This window comes from Phodopus roborovskii, unplaced genomic scaffold (assembly GCF_943737965.1).
Source record: "Phodopus roborovskii unplaced genomic scaffold, PHOROB, whole genome shotgun sequence".
In the NCBI taxonomy this organism is placed as follows: domain Eukaryota; kingdom Metazoa; phylum Chordata; class Mammalia; order Rodentia; family Cricetidae; genus Phodopus; species Phodopus roborovskii.
The window spans coordinates 10,437,166-10,458,282 of NW_026126448.1; the positions used below are offsets into that span (position 1 = coordinate 10,437,166).

Sequence of the window (21,117 nt, forward strand, 5' to 3'; positions counted from 1 at the left end):
GCAAGTACATTGTTCTTCCTTTATAGATGAACAGACTCAAGAACCCTTCAGCCTAGAGAGTTTACAAAGAGCCAGCTACAGGTCTTTTGAAAGGTTGGATGTAGTATAGTTATATAGTAGCATATAGTTATATTGCTAAAATCATTGTCCTTGCTAAATTACTTAGGGAAGTTTTAACCATTCCTATAGCTATGTTCCAGAGTATTACAGATTATTTTCACCCATGTTTTTTATAACTATGAGATTTGTCAGACATAGATGTTTGATCTTCAAACACTTAATAGACCTGAAGAATATGGCATGTTTTAATATTAGTACTCCGTTGACATGAGACACATTTGCTCCTGACAGCACCTAGCTATTCCAGAGAGTATGTTGGGCACTGATGTCCATCCTCTTCTCAGCTAATGGCCTCTTGGGCAAATAACTGCCCCTACTTCAACCACTGACTTTGGATGTGCTGTCCTACTGTGCTTGCAGGAGACAAACAGAAGACTGCTGAACCTTGCCAAGTCAGGGTAAGACAGCCTTTCTACCTCCCTGCTTCTGTAGTAGTCTGTCAGATACTCTAGGCCTTAGCCAAAACTGGTTGTCCTGACATCACTGTGAGACTTTAGGTGACTGTCCAGGTAGCCTGCTGTTTCTGTCTTCACTGCACCTTTTGGAAGCTGCTCACCTGCTGCCTATCCTAGTATTGTTATCCTCCTTCTCAGGTCTTTGATGGGGTTGTACATTAGACTGTCACAATTATTGTTCTCTCTTCCTAGATAGAAATATTAGGAACAAAACTTAAACTTTCTAGCTTAAGACAACTCTATAGTAATCTCTGTTATGCCTTCACCCTAGAACTGGATATATAGTTCTTGTCATTTGCTCCTGTTACCTCACTGGCAATAGGGCTTAAGTGTGTATTTCTTAATTTTTCCTTTCCTTGAGATTGATATTTATTGTCTTTGTATACAGTTTTGTATCAAGCCTAAATCTTTTCTTATATTAAAAGGAGAATTGTAGTGAGATATCCACCCCACCCGTACCTGTTGCATGAACCATACCCATTGAGACGTGGGGACAGATACAGGTGTGACCTGGGGGGACTAGCTCTGGCGTCCCAGACCCCAGCTCTCCCTCTCTTACTTCCTGGTCAGAGACAGAGAGCATCCGGAAGCATCTTTGGGACAGGAACCTGCAGCAATCATCTGCTTCTGGTGTAAGTGATTTCTCTCCTAATAAACATCCATCAGCCTATCGTTTCCCAGATTCTTATTTATCATGTTGGAGTATTCTCAGACTGGAGAGCCAAATGATTCAAAGGCTGAGAGGAAGTGAATGTGTGAGAGGTTCTCCATTGATGAGCTAAGAAGCCTCACGGCAAGGACCCTAAAGCAGCTCTCAGTTAACAGTGCGCAACACTGGGCCTCAGTGCTGACACCACATAAAAAAAAGAATTCTGCCAAAGGGACTCACAGCAGACCTTTCCCTCACTGGGGCTCTGGTTGCCTTAATTTCAGCCTTGCACACACTGAGCAGAGAATGCATGTACACTGGCCAGGAGTTCTGACCTCCAGAGCTAAGAACTAATTGGTAGGTATTGTTTAAAGCTGGCAAGTTTGTGCTAACTGCTCATGCAGCAACAGCATTGCTGGTAAGGAACATCTCAGATTCAGGCTGTAAGTATCCCTAGCAACCTAGGTGCTAGGTCCTAACTAAAATTCCACTGAACAAAAGAGTAGGTAAGACTCGGGATGCGCACATTGTGTTCACTTTGCTTTCCCAAGGATGAGAGTAACTGACCTTACATAGAAGGATCCCTGGACAGAAACAAGCAGCCATACTCCCTTCAGTAGTATATTCCCAGGCCACCCCGGAGTGAATCAAGTAATCAGACGCAAGTACCCCAAACATGGGTCAGAAGGACTTCTAAGACTCTCTACTCTCAAGGCACCACCATCAGGATACCTCTTAGGACATTAAACTTTTTCTACTTGCAACCTGATCTTGCCTGAAAAATCCCTATATGTATTTTTACTATGGGTGTGTCCCTCAACAAAGCTGGCATTTACTTTAATGCGCATCATACTGTTTATTCTTTCTGTCCAGTTGTTTCTGAGATGTTTCATGTTAAGATATGTTGCAGTTCAAGATCAAGGCTCTCTTTAGGCTCTGTAGGTCATAAGACCCATTGCAGCACAAAGGCTTCCACCGGAAGCCTAGTTGGACTATGACAAAATGTTGTCACATGAGTTTCCTATGCTGTGAGATGTACTCTTCTCTCTCTCCCTCCCTCTCTTTTTTTTTTTTTTTTTTTTTTTTTTGGAGACAGAGTTTCTCTGTGTAGCTTTGTAGACCAGGCTGTCCTTGAACTCACAGAGATCAGCCTGCCTCTGCCTCCCGAGTGCTGGGATTAGAGGCAGGAGTGACCACTGCTTGGCTTCTTCTCTTCTCTTGATTCCTTCTGTCTGTTCAGCTGTTATTTTGAGACAAACTGGCCTAGACCTCATTATGTAGCCAAAGATACCCTTGAACTCCTAACCCTCCTGTCTGCAGCTCCTAAGTACTGGGCTAACAGATGTGTACTGTCACATCCAGCATGATTTCCTTTTTCTTTCAGTGATTCAGAATGTAAGAGCAAAGCTGGGGACATGGATCAACAGGTCAAAGCATTTGCTGTGCAAGCCTGACAACCTGAGCTCAAACCTCCAAACCAGGCAAAATGTTGATGTGGTGATGACCTCAGTAATCTCAGCACCCCCACTAGAAGATGGGAGGCAGAGACAGGACAGTGATCTGGGAGCTCAGGCCAGCTAGCTGTGAGTATACAGCAGACACAGCAATAGAAACAGTAGCAGAGACCCCGCCTCATAAAAGTTGGAAGGAGAGTACCAGCTCCCTAAAAATTAACCTCTGACCTCCACATGTGCACCATGACACGTATCGTATGTGCCCGCTCTCTCCTCCTCCTTTTATTGTTTCTTCTTCTTTCTTCCCTATACACAACAAATAAACTATAAAATTTCAAATGTCAAGCCATTTTTAGTTTCTGTCCAAACACAAATAGGAGGGGTCAGATTTAACCCAAGGACAATTGCTGGTTGATCTTGCTACAGATCACTCATATTTTTCCATACTAGTCTTCTATTGTATATGCGTTCGTTTAGAAATATTTACAAATGGTCTGCCAGATTAAGCATTGATTATGCTTTTAAGAAACTTACTGTGTATGCAGGCAAAATAAATCATGTAACCTAGCAATGAGACATAAAGTATTGAATTGCCCTTAGAGAATATTGCATGGCAAGCTGTGAGTGCTATTGGGGGATAGGAAAGATGATTTCGCACTTAAACAGTGGTTGAGAGAGGGCTAAACAGAATGCTTGGGTTCCTTTGTGGTGCCCACTACTTACTGGCCTGACCTGGGGACAATTCACTTATTTTGTGCTTCAGTTTTCTTAACTATAAAATATAAATCACAACACTGCTTAGTACACAGGTTTGTTGCAAAAGGTCAGCACCCCATGAATGAGTGAAGACAGAATATGGGAAGCAACTAATGAGTCCCTGGCTCATAGTAAACACTGTAAATGCTTTGATACTCAAGATCATGGAAAGACATGGAAGACTGTGTGAAGGCAGTATTAAGTTGGGGGCTTAAGCTCTAGGGAAGACTCAGATACACGGAGACAGGGAGAAAAGCATTCTAAGATGGAAAGTATATGGACAAGCCTAGACGTAGAAAACAAGTCAATCAAAGATGAAGAGAGAAGGATAGTGGGTAATAAATTTAGAAGGGAAGCCTGTGGTTATACCATGGAGAGCCTTGGATGCCAGGCTGAGAAGTTTGGATTGTGTCCCATTGCTAATGAGGTCTTATTAAGTTTTATGAACTAGGAGACATGCTGCCAGGATCTGGTAGCTGTGGGAGGCAAGTTGGAGAGAACACGGTCTGGAGTTGGGTTACAACCCCTATAGTTACTTTATTGGATCTGGATAAGGACAGGAAGTCATTTCAAAACCACCATTATGATTTGGATCTTAAATGCCTCCTAAAAGTTAATGTGTGGAAGGCTTGGTCCTCAGTGAAGCAATGTTCAGAGGTGGGACTTTGGGAAGTGATTGGATCATGAATGATCTAACCCCATGAGTGGATAAATCAACAGATTCAAAACTTAATGGGTCTGGGGAGGAGGGCTTTGCTATAAAAGTCAGCTCTCTTATTGCTTCCTTACCACACACATAAAAGCAAATGGGCAGTGGCTTGGGAGATGGCTTAGTGGGCAAAGTGCTTTCTGTGAAAGCACAAGGCACCCATGTGAAAGCTCAGCACAGTGGCACACATCTCCCCAACACCTTAGGGGTGAAGACAGGCAACCCAGCCGAGTTAGTCAGCGAGCTCTAAGTTCAATAATAAGATAGAAAGCAATAGAAAATGACACTGGATCTCAGCCTCTGGCCTCTATTGGTGCATGCACAGGCATGTACACATATATATAAACATATGCATGCATATAATATATACACACACATACATATATAAATACATACATGCATTTAACAGATAGCAACCAGGTGAAGTAACAGTGCATGGAAACCTCTGAAATTGCAAGCCCCAATAAACCTTTGTTCTTTTGACTTCTCTCAAGTACTCTGTCACAATGCCAGAAAACAGACTAACACAACTACCATAGTTCTACCCCTAGATGACTGGCAAAGATGGAGGTAGTTTATGAAGTCACTACTTCTTAACCCGTGAATCTGAAGGGCTCCATTCAGAACTGTTTACTAAAACGGGAGCCTAAAACAAGCAAGTCTGAGCAGAGGGCTGATGATAAATGTCAAATGCCTTGAGTTAATCCTTTCAGTAACGATGTGAGACAGGCATCTGATACCTACCCCCATTCTAAAGCACTCTCTGCTCTTTGTTTTTTATTGTTTTGCTTTTGAGGCAGGGTCTCACTATGTAGCCAGGCTGGATTTGAACTGGTGATTTTCTGGCTCAAGTGTTGGGAGTGCCACCACATTTGAAAGAGAAGGAAACAGAAGCCAGGGATGGTAAGGTTAGCTCCAACCACCCTGCTCAGCTGCCACCCTGGCTAGCCTCACATACATAGCCCCTGAGACCCTAGTTCAGAGGCTATTCAATGAGATCCTGGTAAATTTGGATTGCTTACACTTAGTTAAGGTTTCTATTGCTGTGATGAAACACAATGGCCAGAAGCAACTGGGGGAAGGAAAGGGTTTTATTTTGCTTACACTTCAATTTCACTACTGAGGAAAGTTAGGTCAAGAACTCAAGCAAGGCAGGAACCTGGAGGCAGGAACTGATGCAGAGGCCATGGAGGGATGCTGTTTACCTGCTTAACATTTCTGGTTTTCCTGGAGCTCTGTGGGCACAGGGATCCTGCATGCTGTCCTCCCAAGAAAGCATTATTAGGAAAAAGACATCTCAGTTCACTGACCCCTGAAAAGGCCTCAGGGACACCCTGAGTCTCAAGACCACACATTACCATGGACTTTAAAACAAAACAAAACATAAACAATTCAAAGCTCTAATTCAGATGTGCAAGGTGTGTTTAGGCTTCCCTTCCCTCTCTAACTTTTAAGGGCATCACCACCAGATTCCTGGAGCCTCTCATACCCCTGAGAGCCATCCCTGCTACATCTTGACACCTTTGCCCTCAGCCATCCCTTTTCCTGAACGAGATGCACTCCCTTGCAGCTTCTTTGGGAGCCAGCTTGAACGCGTTTGGGCCCAAGCACTGCTTTCTTGGAACCCTCGGTTGCTACTTTTGGTTCCATCGCTGAGATAAAGACCAGGACAGAAAGCAGCTCAGGGAGGAAAGGGTTCATTTGGGTTCCACTTCCCCAGCACCATCCATCGTGGAGGGAAGTCAGGGCAGTGACCTGGAGAGACAGGAACTGAAGGAGGCCTCATGGAGGAGCACTGCTTTATTCGATTGCTTGCCATGGCGCTCTTAGCCTGCTTGCCTTATACCACCTAGGACCACTGTCCAAGGGCAGCATCTCCCACATCAATCATTAGTCAAGAAAGAGCCCCACACAGACTGCTGACACGCCAATCTGATGGAGATAATTCCTCAGTTGGGATTCCCTCTTCTGAGGTATGTCCAGATTTGTTTCAAGTTGACAGCGTACACACACACACACACACACACACACACACACACACACACACACACACACACACCCCGCTAGCCCTGGCCCTCAGTCAGCAGCAGCACTGCACACACACACACACACACACACACACACACCGCTAGCCCTGGCCCTCAGTCAGCAGCAGCACTGCACACACACACACACACACACACACACACACACACACACACACACACACACACACACCCCGCTAGCCCTGGCCCTCAGTCAGCAGCAGCACTGCCTTTGAAGCTGTGTGACCTTGGGTGAGTAACTTCACCTCTTTGAACTACAGTTTCCACGCAGCTAAAACATCATGTCCACGAAGCACAATGGTGTGTGGGGGCAGGGTACCGCTGGAAGACTGACCCCGGGGTCACCATGTCTGGCACACCAAGGTGCAAAGCCCATTCCAGCGCAAAAGAGAACGTCTGCTTTCGTTAACGCTGTTGCAGTCTCCGGGCACACTTGCTCCTCACATCAAACCTTTCTCGCCGGGGCATTGGGAGAAGGTCACTCCATCGTCGGCCAGCGGCCGGGTAGGGGGCTGAAGGCCGACGGGATTCGAAAGCGGGATCTCAGAAGACGTCATTCGTCCGGGAGACCGGAGCAATACAATGGGGCCGGGCGCCTAGGGCCGGCGGGCGCGAGGCGGGAGGCGCGAGGCGCGAGGAGCCAGGAGCGAGGCGCGAGCGGGGTCGCTCCTTCCCGCCGCCCCGCGCGCGCGAGCCCAACGGCCCCGGCGCGCGCCACCTCGCGGCGGGAGTCTCTGGCGGGCGGGGCCGCGCAGCTCTCGCCCCCGCCCCTCGGCCGCCGCCGCCTCGGTGGAGCCCCCGCCGCCCGCCGCCCGCCGCCCGCCGCCTCATCCGCGCCGCTCTCCTGAGCCGCCGCCCGCCCCTGCCGGCGTCCTCGCTCGCTCCCTGCACAGCGGAAACATGGCGGCTGGAAAGGAGTGAGCCGCCCGCGCCCCCGCACCCCGCGCCCCGCGCCGCTGTCGCCCTCAGGTAAGCGCCTCGCAGCCGCCGCCGGCAGAGCCCGTGCCCCGAGGAGACGCCTACGGCGACTGGCCAGAGGGAGCCCCCGCCCGGTGACCCCGCGGCCCTCGGGCGGCTGTGTCAACCCGGCCCGAGCCCCGGCGGCCTGCGCGACATCCGCTCGGGCCCAGTGTCCGGCCGCGGCCCGACGCGCCGGGGTCGGCTGGGGGCGCGGCGCGCCGGTGCTGGCCCAGGGCCCCTTCCGAAGGGACAGCGGGACTGGGGCGGATCCGGGAGCCTGGCTCGGGCCGCGTGCGGAGCGGAGCCTCTCTCAGGCTGGCGGGACGCGTCGCGGGAGAGAATCGCCTGGGTCCCGGCGGCGGAGGACCGAGGGTCGAGGGCGCAGGGAGGGTTTGGAGCGGTCTGTGTGCTTGCGTCTCGGGCCTGAGAGAACTCAGTGTGTGCCACCTGCCTGTGCCGGGAGCCTGGCCCGCACCTGGCGGTCTCGAACCTGAGACGGGGAACGGCTGACAGCCAGGGAGCACAGCAGGAAAAGGGGTCCCCAAGCAGATGGGTGAGCCCCTTAGCATCCCGAACGCAAAGAGAACAGTCATCCAGGTTCTTCCACTCTCCGCCTATTAGGAACGGAAGTATCTTTAAAAATCCCAAATAATACCTCAATAATTTGGCGAACCTATTAGGACGGCTCTCTGTCCTAATACCGTTCCAAGGTAACTTAGTCAGCTCCTGGATAGATTTGGCTATAAGTGGAAAGAAACAGCTGTGCCCCGTCTTTCTGCTTCGTTTCCCCTGTGGGCAGCTGTTAAGAGTGAAGATAGCAATCCAGTCCCCTGAGTCTTGTTTTGGCTAACTCCCAATTCTTTTAGTCGTGTCTCTTACTCTGGTCTTTGATCCGCTCCTTTGATGAGAGCTAGTTTGCCCATATCGCCCTCATAGTAGAGCTTATTGTGAGCAGAGAGAACAAACTCGATCATTTCTGAAGGAAGCTCTTTGACCCTCAAGGACTGACCTTCTTAAATAAATAGAAAGTGCACTCCGTTCCTCATTTCTGTGCTGTGTTGAACATAAGGGGGTGGGGGTGAGGGAAAGCTGTCTAGTAGCATGTGTTCACCCAAGCTAAAAGAAATTCTCATCCTGTTTTGTGGTTTCTCTTCCTTTAAAATAACTTTTTAAAAAATGTCTGAACATTTCATCAAGTGAGCTAATGTATATATCAAGAGATTTTATAGTGTACTATATCATGGAAATAAAGAGCATGTTATTTTTGCTCTAAAAAGGCCTGAGACCTAGTTTGGTGCCAAACTACAATTTAATATTTGCTTGGAGAGAGGACTGCCTTATTACAATGAACTCTGTGCTTTTTTTTTTTTCTGCCAACAGAAGGCCTTAACCTGCTATGAAAAACAACACTTTTTGTTGCTCATTTTAAATCATTCCTTTTTAAAAAGTCACTTAGCCTTGGTGGCAAACAGGGTTAAAGTACTTTAAAATGATCTTTTTATCAATTTCTCAAACCCTTGCCTAAGCAACCTGCAAATGAGTAATTTCTTAAGCCCATTAGAGAAGTGATGGCCTTGTAGATAAAATGCTAAACTCTTGTGTCTGGGGCCTTGTTCAAGATCCAAGGGAGCACTGAGGCAGGAACTACCAGCAGTCAGAACTGTCTTCATCCTTGTTCTTATGTCCTTGTTTCTTGAGTTGGTTGGTGGTTTTAAAGTTTGTAGCACAGATGTCAAAAAATTTTAAAAGATTTATTTTTGTGTGTGTGTTTGTGTTTGTGTGTTGCCCATGAAAAGCAGAGGAATTAGTACCCTACAGTTGGAGTTGCAAGCACTTATCAGCTGACTGAAAGATGGGTGCTAGGAGCTGAGCTTGGGTCCTCTGGAAGAGAGGTACATGATCTTAACCACAGAGTCATCTCTCTAGCCCCATGCATATGTCAGATGTTAATTTCTGGCATGTTTGCACAAATGCTGTTTTACTTTTGTATAAATTGGTTAAAAAAATTGTAGCACCATTCTGTTTAGAACTGCGTAGATCAGAAAACACTGGTGTGACCATTACAATGATGTTCAAACTTGCTGCCTTATTAACCGTTATATTTAAAACTACCATATGCCAGGCATTGTGTTGCATATGGTGCTAAGCAGGCTACACAAAGATAAGACATTCCTAATCATTGTGGAGCTGGGTCAATGTGGTGCTTACATAGGTTATCTCAGTAAAAGTTAAGAACTATGCAGAGAATGTTTTGGTTGTCTGAAAGTGAGAGCCCTTGAACTAGACAGGCATTGAAGAAAGGTCTGAGGAGCCCAGGCTCAATTATAAGGGGGCCAAGAAGAGTAGAATATGCATAAGTAAAGGAAAAGTGTGAGAAAAGAAATGACCCACACAAAAACCACAGCATTCTGTGACGCCAATAAGAATAAAGATAAAACAGTAAATTATGAGGCTTCAGCCAGACAGAAGCCGTGTCATGGTGGAATATGTATGTATGTATGTATGTATGTATGTATGTATGTATATGTTAATTTAGTAGGTGATGTTCTTTAATAACTGAAAGGCTTATAGAAAAAAACTAGACATAGTCAAAGTAATATTAAAAATAGAGAGGAAAAGAAAGAGGGAATGACTAGTGATGTACTCAGACCTTTGGCTAGGATGACCAAGCAATGGTGGTATTAACTTAAACAGGAAACATTTGAAGAAGAGAATTTTTAACTTTATTTATTTTTATATTTAGCAATTTCTTGAGTTAGAGCAGGGAACAAATAAAATGTGGAAGAGATTGTGGTCAGAAAATGAAATATTGGTTTATTATTAAAAATAGAGTTGTCTGATATGGAGTATGAAGCTGTTCTAGGTAACAACTAGGAATGGGTGGGGGGGTGAGTAACTAAAATACAACAGACGCGAAGGTCAGTGAAGTGGAGTATGACAAGGAGCTGTGAGGATAGTATATATTTAATTCATCTTGTGTGGAAAGCAGAGTGATTTAGGATGATGGGATGGGGAAAAGAGGAAAATTGTGACCCAGGTGCAATAAAGATAAAGGAATAATTGAGGTAGTAGATGACACATGAGGCAGTCTAGCAGAAATCGGTATAGCCAGATGGTACAAACCTCCAAGGAGGAGTTTTAAAACACAGGAGTGGATAAGTAATGTTTTTTTTTTTTTTTATTTTACTTTTTCCTTCTTACATACAAGGTTCTGATCTCTTTATTTTTATTCAGGACTCACATCAATTATTGTTTGCTTTTTTTCTTGAGTCTTGAAAGTAAGGGCAGATACCCTGTATTGAATCCTTTCTTCCCATATATAATGACAAGGGGTTTTTCTCTGATGATTAGTAGGTGAGTAGGAAACAATTAGATAAAGCAGTGAGATTTAACCATGGTTTGGGACAGTTTAGTAGAAAAAGTCCAGGTTTTGGATTTAGAAAAACCAAGATTCTTATCTAGGTGTTTTTAGCCTTATGACTGCAAATCCCTGAGCTATAAAAAAAAAAAAAAAATAAACAAATTCTTATTTTCATAGAGTTTCACAATGTTTACATGAAAAACAGTCACTAGAAAAACAATTGACTCTTCATAGATATGAAGTAAATGTTAATTTTCTTACCCCTACTTTTAATGGACTTATGTTCTGCTTGCAGAAATAAAGTTTTCTTCATCCACACATACTGGAATTATTAGACAGAATACTATTTCTTTTACATTAGGGAGGTAAAAGTAGAGTAACAGTTCAGAGAAGAGAGCAATCATTTTTTCAATATTTGGAAAAAAGTTAGTCTTTACATTCAAAATAAATTTGGTTCCTGGAGATCAAATTTCAGTAGATTAAATAATAATTATGTCTAGCTACCAAGTATTTCAAATATAGAGTATTTTTGTTTAAAATCATTAGTTTTGACATAACTTTGGTATGTAATTAAAAAAATGAGATATGTGACTATATCTATGGACTTACTTGGACTATTCTGTGAAAGCCTTGACACTATCAAGTTTGGAATTGCTTTCTGATATATTAGTGAGCAATGGGTTGTACATTGTCTCCACCTACCTCAGTTTACTATGTGTTCATATAGACATTAATTTAGAAGTTTAGGTTTTTGTTTGAAGTAAATAAATTCCACATTTGAAAATAAGTTCTCAAGTAGGCCAATTTCAGGTTAACAAAGTATTATATTTTGTTTTGGAGCTATCGTTTAATCCTTGCAATAACCCTATTTGGTAGATAGGCTCAGTCAAACTCTGAATTTTATTGGCAAGATTCTTTCCCACTGTACTGATTTAGAGTTAAAAACAAAGCTCAGATCTCCCAGTGTTGCTAAGACTAGAATCTTGCCATTAAATCCTGCATAGAGGCACATTACTTTGATTTTCAGATACTCAGCTTCTTTATAAAATGAGGGAAGGTATAATTACGGTTGAACTAAAAGAATTAGTGTAAAGTTCTTGTCAATCATTGGTCACTTAAGGCAGTGAAATGTTGGGTCCCTCTTTCCTCATCTGTAATTGATAACCTTGGTCAAAGCTTTAGTGCTAACTCTAGCTATCAGGGACGTTCTAGAGTTAATTGCTCTGAAACTTCATGGTCAGATCAATCCAGCAACTCTTGGTCTCCCAGCCTCTTCAATCATTTGTCATCTTTGGTATTCTTATTCTCATCCGGCCTGACTGCCTCTCTCTCCTAAGCCATATTCTTTTCTTCTCAAACATTTGTACATGTTCTTCTGAACGCATGTTTCTTGTATTGTTGACCATTTATTTCACTGATGGTGCTGTGTGTACACCTGTAGTTCTGGCCGGGACCACAGTTAATTGTTCTGTAACCCTTTTAACTACTACAGTTCTTTTTCCTAAACCATCTCTGTGGGAGAGTTTAGGATACCTAATTTTTCTGTTACCACAATTTCCACACCATGTCTTTTCTTTCTTGTTAAAATGCCCTGGTTAGCTCTTTATCATTTATGCCTAGGCATACACTGTCTCCTAACCATCTCTGATATTTTCCTCATTCCGAGTGACTTTGGTATTCGTGGGTTAATTTTCCTCTTATACACTGGCTTCTTCTATTCAAGAGATTATCTCTATATGTAATCCATTTCCCTGTGTCACCTTATATCACCTAGAGCTGGCCCACCTCTAAAATGATAAATGAAGGTGTGCCGCTTCGTAGAATTTCTGCTTTACCTGGCTGTTGGTTATTCTCATTAGATCTGTTCCTTGATCTTTTCACTCCCTTCCCTTTCCAGCTCAATTTTCTTTCATATACTTTTTTATTCACTCTCTTGCCATTACCCTTTAGTACCATGCTCCATTTTGTGTGTGTGTGTGTGTGTGTGTGTGTGTGTGTGTGTGTGTGTGTGTGTGTATGTGTGTGTGTCCCTGTCTGGCTGAAGTCATAAACCTTTTTGACGCAAAGTCTGCATCTGTTTTACTGAACCTGAGACAAACCACACTGTTTACATGTATTGTTGACACTGGGCCTTTGCTATATTGTCTTATATTCTGTGATGTTATATGTAAAAAATACTGTCTTTTCAGGCTTCTGATCTCCTTAATTCTTAATCTCTACCTATATAGGCCAACTGCTTAAAAAAAGGTAGTTGTCTCATATTCTTTTAACGAAGTTGCTTTAAACTATATATCTGTATTTTCCTGTTTGTCTAAGCTAAAATCTCTGATCCCTCTCTTTTCTTAATCCTTAACCTCTTTCTCTTCTCTCTCTCTCTCTACACACACACACACACACACACACACACACACACACACACACAACTTATCAATGAAATAAATCTTGTAAATTGCTTATCCGTTATGAACTTAAGTTGTATATAAGTTATAAACTTTCTTATTATTCCTCTTTATTACATTTTATTTTAAGTGTGTGTGGGGGGTTAGTGCACACATGAAGGTCAGAGATCCTGGGATTTGAACTCATGTCATCAGGTTTGTCAGCAAGCACTTTTACATGCTGAGCCATCTTGAAGGCCCTCCACCTTTATGTTTTTACTGTTCCTTAACTTAGTAAGGTTCAGTTTCCTTGTCTGAAAATGAGGATAATAGAGTACCTATTAGGTGCTATAGCATCTCAAGATTTCTGTTAGTTTTAATTTTTTTCATAATCTGTATGAAGGAGCTCTGTACAGTGTCTGGTACGTTGTAGGACTGTCATAAATTACATTCATGGATATAGTAATTATTGCTGCTTATATCAATTTCTCAAGTATTCATGAGATAATAGTCTTCTTACTTCAAAAATAAAAGAAACAGATTTAAAGGTTTAGGAATTTGTCTCAGTTACCACAGTAAAGCGGCAGAGACTCTGGAACTGCTCTAGTCAAGGTCATCAGTTTCCTCCTTAGTGCTAAAGTGGGCAAAGGTATTAAAAGCAGCACATTCCAACCTTGGCAGCATTTTACTTTCATGATTATCCCCTTTCATAAAACATTTTCTTTTCCCCTTGGGTTTCAGTGCCCTTTGGTGTTTGGGTACCTGGCTGGCTACATCACTGCATGTAGTGTTTGGGTGAGAACTTTTCTCCCCTTGCCTGCCCTCCACCACATTCTCCTAACAAGCAACTGCAGTCCTGCTATTTCTTCTGAGTGTTAGCCTATGTTTAGCTACCCATATGTGCTTCACAAACAGCTGTCAGCCATATCTCCCTCAGTAGGTAAGCCACCTTCTTTTCAGCATTTGTTACAATAGCACAAGCAAATTAATACCCACCTCAGAGCAGTTAGTGTCCAGTTCTGCCTAGGAGTTACAGGGTTTCTGCAGGTTATGGTAGGAAGGAAGAAGGTAGGGAAGGACAGGTGACTCCAGAATATTGACAGATGTTGTATACATTTTTTTTTAAAATTTGAAGTGTGTACTAATTCTGTCAATGGGGTGCCAGACATTGTCAACAGCATTTTCTGAGAAAACACGGAAGCAGATGGAAGAAATGATATGCCCAATTTCGAACAGCTAGGAAGTGTCAGAATGACTCCTCAAAACCAGGTCTTACTATACTCTACACTTTGTCCAGAGTGACTCATTGCCTCTTTTGACCTTTCTAAAAACTTGATATACTTGGTGGTTCTTGTGAAAGTCATCATGAATTAATTTTCTTAAATTTCTGATGCTATAAAGGCTGCTCTACTATTTTTACCCTCTGTGTTTATTTATAAATATTATTCATTTTTTAAAAATGAAAACATATACACATATTTTCATTTTATCCACAGTGGTTTTTGATGCTTGGCTTATTATAGCCACATTCCCAGGTGCTTTTGTAGAATGTTTTATTAGAGTTGCTTTCACCATGTTTATTGTTCTGGCTAGTTTTATGTCAACTTGACACAACCTAGAGAGAATCATTTGGGAAGAGGGAACCTCAGCTGACTATGGGCAGTGTCACCACTAGGCAGTTGGTCCTGAGTGGTATAAGAGAGCGGTAAGCAAGTTATAGTGAGCAAGCCAACAAGCAGCATCCCTCCATGGTCTCTCTATCAGTCTCTGCCTTCAGGTCCCTGCCCTGACTTATTGATAATAGCCCGTGATAAGGAAGTGTAGGATGAAGTAAACCCTAACCTCCCCAAATTGCTTTTATCACAACAGTAGAAACCCTAACTAAAACACTTACATAAACGTTTCCTCTGGAACATTCTAACATGGTGGAAATAAGACTATTTTAACCATTGTACCCTGTTCAGTATTATAGAAAAAAAACAGAAGAGCCAATATATTCATTCTTGAACAAATAATTTAGAAGTTTAGAATTCTAATTTCTGTGAAATTCTGTCAAAAAAAATTTTTTTAGGAGTATAAAACCTTACATACAGTAATAATCCCAAAGCAAGAGAGTATTTGAGCTTTGACACATTATTTTATTTTTTTTATTTTTCCAAGATTCATTTGTTCACTAATCAACAAATATTATTAGACACAAATAAAAATTCATTTGTGTTCAGACACTGCTATGACCTGAAGAAAGGCCATGAGCTTGAAAGGGAGTAAGGAGGCAACCTAGTAGGAGAATAATATGGAACTAAAAAAATTTATAACTAAAATTAAAAACTTAAGAGATAAGCTTGAGGGCTGGAGAGGTGGCTCAGCCATTAAAGGCTAGGCTCACAACCTAAAACCTAAAATATAAGAGATAAGTTTGATAACTGATTAGGTATAACTGGAGAGGGTTGTAAAGAATGAGAAGATAAATCAGGAGAAAATATCCAGAGTGAAGAACAAAATTAAATAGAGTGTAAGTAAACCAGGCATGGTGGTGTGCAACTTTAATCCCAGCACTTGGGAGGCAGAGGCAGGTGGATCTCTGTGAGTTCAAGACCAGCCTGGTCTACATAGCAAACTCCAGGACAACCAGGGCTACATAGAGAGATCTTGTCTCAAAAAACAAACAAAAAATAGTTCAAATGTCTTTCAATAAAAGAATGAAAATGTTGACACTTTACTTAATATAATTACATATAATTAAAATGAATGAACTTGAGTAAATATCATAAAAGTTTGAATACAGAGTAAATTTCAGAAAATAAGTATATAAAACTTAAGTTGTGTTTTAACTGAATAGTGAATATATGTACCTATTCATTATACTTTAAAAATCTGGTCTTACCATTTGTATTTTAAGCAACAATGTAACAGCCCTTTTATGAGTGTAGCACAGGAAGAAGATAACAGAAGTATAAAAAGATATAATTAAGTTGAATCATATAAAATTTCTGGTTTTGTAGGTCTAAAGTAGCCTAATACAGGCTGCTTTAAATGACCTAAACTCTGAGTCTAGCATAACAAATGCACTGGTTGAAATGCATTTAAATGCAACGAAGGTTCTGCTCAGGCAGAAGAGGAAGAGGACCTTTGCAGTAGCAAGAGGCTCCAAAGTGTGTGAGGCTTCATAGCATATGAACTCTCAGATAGGAAGAGGTAAAGACCCCTTTGAATGGAATAGTGGAGCCAACAAAATGCCTTGGAGGAAGGATTAAGAGTAACAGGTATAACAGCACTTACCTGTATAGCACTGAACAGCTGTAGAGAACATAATCTGCCCAAGGTCACAAGGTTGGCTAATGATAAAACTGAGATTTGAACTTTGGCAACCAGGAACCATAGCTATGCACCCAGTCAATAAGCTTATAAGCAAAATTGGTTTTGAATGTCAAGGGAACAACAGTGAGTTAAAAGAGAATAGTCATCAATGTGAAAATCCCAAGGTGGTCAAATCAGAACTATTAAAAAGACAGTATTGACTTAAAAAAAAAAAAAAGCCATGTGCTTTAAGTACAGGATGCCAAGATGGTAGTTAAGCTCTCTCAGAATACTAATTATCCAACCTTCCAGTTCTCTGGATTGGTGAGTGTAATTCAATTTAATTGAGAAGATGATGGAGTCAGATATTATTCAAAATGGGTCTCTATATTTAAATTTTGGTAGGTCAACATGAAGGAATTTTTATCCTTTGCAGTCTATAATCATAGTTCCTCTTAGTTAACCAGAATTGATATTGACAATTTTGTTTGTTCTGTCTGTACCTTCTGTGTGTGTGTGTGTGTGTGTGTGTTTTTAAACAGAAATAGAACTTATCCTGTTGTTTTTAGTGGACTTCAAGACCAAGTAAGGGGTTTCTAGATACTCTCCAGCATTTCAGCCTTAAATACTTCACAGCAGAGAGGATGGAAGAGAACTTAGAAGCAGAGTTTAATAATCTGGAAGTTGGGGTCTGGGGAGATGATTCAGTGATTAAGAGTGTGTATTGCTTTTACAGAAGACTTGAACTCAGTTCCCAGAATCCACATTGGGTCAATTATAGCCTCCTGTAACTCCAGCTCCTGGAGGATTCAATGCCTCTCTGGCTTCTGCAATGGTGTGCACTGCTCACTCCCATACACTCAATTAAAAAGCAAAAGCTCAACAATCTGGAAATTGTTGTATGGCTTGATGGTTAGAAAGTCCCTCTTCAATCTTAGTCTTCTATTTGCTGGATCTGTGATTTAGTCAAGGACATTAAAATGATGATATCTAAGATTTCTTCTAACTCAAGTTCTGGAACTGTTAAATCAGTTGTTCAGTGACAAAACTGTTCCCAAAGAAAGGAATAGCTTGGCAAGGGCATGAGATCTAGAATCTTATTCTATTGACTCTTGACCCAAAATTTGGTAAATGAATAATCAGGTATTTAATTGGCTATTGTAAAACAACAATGACAAAAAGACTCAGAGACTCTGATATTTGGCCACAATCAAGAAATGTATGGGTAGGACACAGTTTCAAACACAAGCCAGCCTGACTTAACCCCATTGCCTTTCCCATTTACCATGTACACTACTCCCAGCAGTGCTTTATAATTTTATGACTTTATCAGTCCATTTATGAGAGTTAGCATATGCATGTTTATTGAGTATGTATTATTTCATCAATCAGTACAGGCAAACTAGAATCCTGATGCTATAGTTTGGATCTTAAATGCCTCCCACCAAAAAGCCCATTTGTTAAAGACTTGGTTCCCATATTGATGCTTTTGAAAGCTGCTGGAATCTTTAAAATATGGGCCAAATGGGAGGTCTCTGGACTATTGGGGGCATACCCTCAAAAGCAATAATGGGACCTCAATGTCTTCTTCCATTTTTTTTTCCTGCTTCCTGCCATGAAGTGGACGGCTTTGCACTTCCACCATGCTGATCTATGGGCCCAGATAGACAGAGCCAATTGAATATGGGTTGAAGTCTCTAAAATTAAGCCAAAATAAATATTTTCTCTTCATTAGTAGATTAACTCAGGTATTTGTTAGATTGACAGAAAATTGATTAACATCTAAATAGAAGAATGAAATACTTCAGTGAATCAATAGTGAATCAATCAAGATTCATTGTGTTTGTGTGGTGGTCCCATGCAAGGTGGTATGCATGCATGTGGAGGCCAGAGGAAAACTGCAGGAATACTGTTTGTCCATCTTATTTCTGAGACAGGGTCTTTCAGTAGTCTGGAGTTCACCTGTTAGGCTAGCCTGGGTGGTCATCTGACTGGCTAACCTATGGATCCACCTTTCTTTGCCTTCTGGTGCTGAGGTTATAAATTCACGTACCATGTCTAGCTTTTTTTTTTTTTTTTAATGTGGGTTGTTGAGATTAGAACTTGCTTCATGGCAAGCACTATACCAACTTAGTCATTTCCTTAGCTTGAGGATGATTTTGAATTTGAGAAAATGTATGATTTATTCCTTTTTAAAAGAATCAGTGCTCATGTTTTAACAAGTTCCAAAATTTCTGTTCCCTTTCAGCCTTCAGCCTGCATCCACTTCCCCATCTCAACCAGTTATTTTCAAACTGTTTCCTGATGATACAAAGGAAGATTAGATGTCTTCTTCCAGTAGTGACTTTGTTACCAATTTGCTGACTGGGGTCTTCCTTTTGCTCTAGTTGGATAGACATAGTGGTTAGGCAAAGCAAAGCTGAAGTGCTTGTTTTTGGCAACTCTGGTATCTCTTGACATTTGACAGCAGAGGGCATGGCAGTAGGCAAGTGGAAAGGCAGCAGACAGTGCCTTCTAGTGTTCCCACTTAACTGCAGGCTCCAGGAAACCAGCCTATAGTGTTCCAGCTCCTGCCTAGGCTAAGGAAGTTGAGATCCCTTAGCCCTTAGCATGATTGGTGTTAGAGATCCTGGTCTGGGGTATCTGAGACCTCTGGCTTGTCCCCAAGGGCTTGCCAGTTCAAGAGCTCTTCAAGTGACTAGAGGATCTGTAGCTTCTCTTCTCTGGCTCCTTATAACCTGTTCTTTGTCAGCCTCAATTCTGTCCTATTTTTATGTCTGCCATTCTCCTGGTTTCTGCCCTAGATGGGCTCTTGAATTTTCAGCTCTCTCTTGTTACTATGACCCCTTTACCAGTTGCTACTGTTCAGAAGGTGACTACCTCTGCTTTTCTGCTGTTGTCGTTGCTGTTGCTGCTTTTGCTGCACTTGGACAACAGTCTTGTGGTCCTGTCTCTATACAGACAGCTGATCTCCTTTTGCCTCTCAAAGTCCTGGCTGTGCCTCTGGCTGCCTTTCTGCTGTCTTACTGTTACTGCTGGACTTTCTCTGCTGCTTCTTTCTGTTACTAGCTCAGTCCTCACCACTAAAAGTAGCAAGAAAAGGCCATCAAAGAAACTTATAATTGCACCTAATGTTTGCAACGTCAGCCAATTTACCAAGTAATCAAACTCCTTGCTTATATAACTAGAGAACTGGTGTTTGTACCAATCATCACAAACCTGGCATTCAGAGAACGGTTTGTGTACACCAATTACAGCACTGTCTTTTTAGCACCTGTCACAGCAGTCCCATCAAGAAAAATGCTCCCTCTTTTGCTTTTGTTGGAAATGGTTACAGGGTCATCTGGAGTTCACTGAGGCTTGTAATGGCAAAAGGACAGATACAAATTGAAATAGTTCTGGCTAAAGCTGCACCTTCAGGAGCCAGAGCAATCAGCTTCAGTCTTTATGCAGTTTTTTTTTTTTTTTTTCTTCAAAGTATCCATGGAGTGTTGGAAAAAGCTAGTGTTCTTTAAGAGTAGTCTGGCTGTTTGAGCCCTTTTCAGCAGCCAGGGAAGCAAGGAGAGTTCAATTAGAGGTTCACCTTGCATCATTCCTTAATATCTTTGTTCATTTACAGCAGTGTGCATCAGGGAGGCTTACAGTAAGATCTTTTTTTAAAAAATTAATTTTAAGTGTATGGGTTTTTGCCTGAGTGTATTATGTGATTCATGTGTGTTTGATGCCATCAAATGCCAGAAGGCAGCTTTGAATCACCAGGAACTAGAGTTGTAGACCATTTTAAGCTGCCATATAGGTACTGGTCCTCTGGAATTCTGGTCCTCTGGAAAAGCAACCAGTATTCTTAATCACTGAACCATCTCTCTAGCCCCTGCAATAAAATTTTAAAGAACTACCAACACTAATAGTGACTTTAGCAGATACTTTTATGTGCATACCTATTCATTTGTATGTATTGGAAAGTGTGTGCATGTTTATAGGCCAGAAATTAATCTGTGTGTGTTCTTCAGTTGTCCCTCCACCTTATTTTTTGAGACAGTCTCTCACTGAGCCCAAAACTCACAGATTTGGTTAGACTGACTGGCTAGGCACCAAACTCTAAGGATTCTCCCCTCTCTACCTTCCCATCACTGGGATTACAGATACATACCACCATACCTGGCTTTTATGTGAATGCTAGGGATCAAATTCAGGAGCTGGTGCTTCTGTAGTAATCTCTTTATAGACTAAGCTATCTCTTTAGTTCCCAGCTTTTACCAGTTTCCACAGTACTTTAACAGTGCTTAACAACTTGCCTGGTGCTCCAAAGAGGTGGATTTCCCTTATCTGTCTCAGCTTTTTATTCAAGTAAGAGGAGCTTCTCTTCAGTGTTCTTCCTTACCAAGCCTATAACTCTAGTCTCCTCATGACAAGAGCACCAAACACATCCTAGCTGAAGACCAGTTTGCACAGTAGCTTTTCAATTCTCCTCAGAAATGTGTACATTATCAAATAAGGGAAGTCTGAGAAGCCATGTAACAACTAGATGCATTGTAATCACTTGGATGTCATCTTGAAACAAAAAGAGTGTGTTAGGTAAAAGCTAAGGAAGTGTTAACTCAGGTATTGGCTTTATAAGTAACAGGGTATTGGCATTAGTTTATTAATTGTAACAGATATGCATGTTATAATACAAGATATTAATAACCAGGAAACTGAGTGCAAAGTACATGTTGAGCTATATGTACAATTTCCCACAAATCTAAAACTGTTCAAATAAAGGATTATATGCTATTTATTTGAGATTTAATGAAAACATTTCTTCATAAATGATAAGCCAAGTGGTTGACTCATTTTATGGGTCTGACAGACTTCAGTCTATAGATAAATTTATGTCCCAGAGTATATGTTAACTGGGTGTCATTCATATATATATATATATATATATATATAT

The 21,117-nt window shown here is 41.8% G+C and overlaps 1 protein-coding gene across 8 annotated transcripts in view; it reads left to right on the plus strand.

Annotated features, from left to right (window-relative positions):
• The first annotated feature begins 6,998 nt into the window (after positions 1 to 6,998).
• Positions 6,999 to 21,117, plus strand: part of Scmh1 (Scm polycomb group protein homolog 1) — a 118,645-nt gene continuing 104,526 nt past the window's right edge. For 5 of the 8 annotated variants that reach the window (XM_051188662.1, XM_051188663.1, XM_051188665.1 and 2 more), the window contains exon 1: positions 7,002 to 7,157. The gene's annotated coding sequence lies outside the window, so the exon portion shown is untranslated. Of the gene's footprint in view, positions 7,158 to 21,117 lie in introns of all 8 variants that reach the window. The other 3 variants (XM_051188671.1, XM_051188672.1, XM_051188668.1) reach the window with 3 other exon arrangements.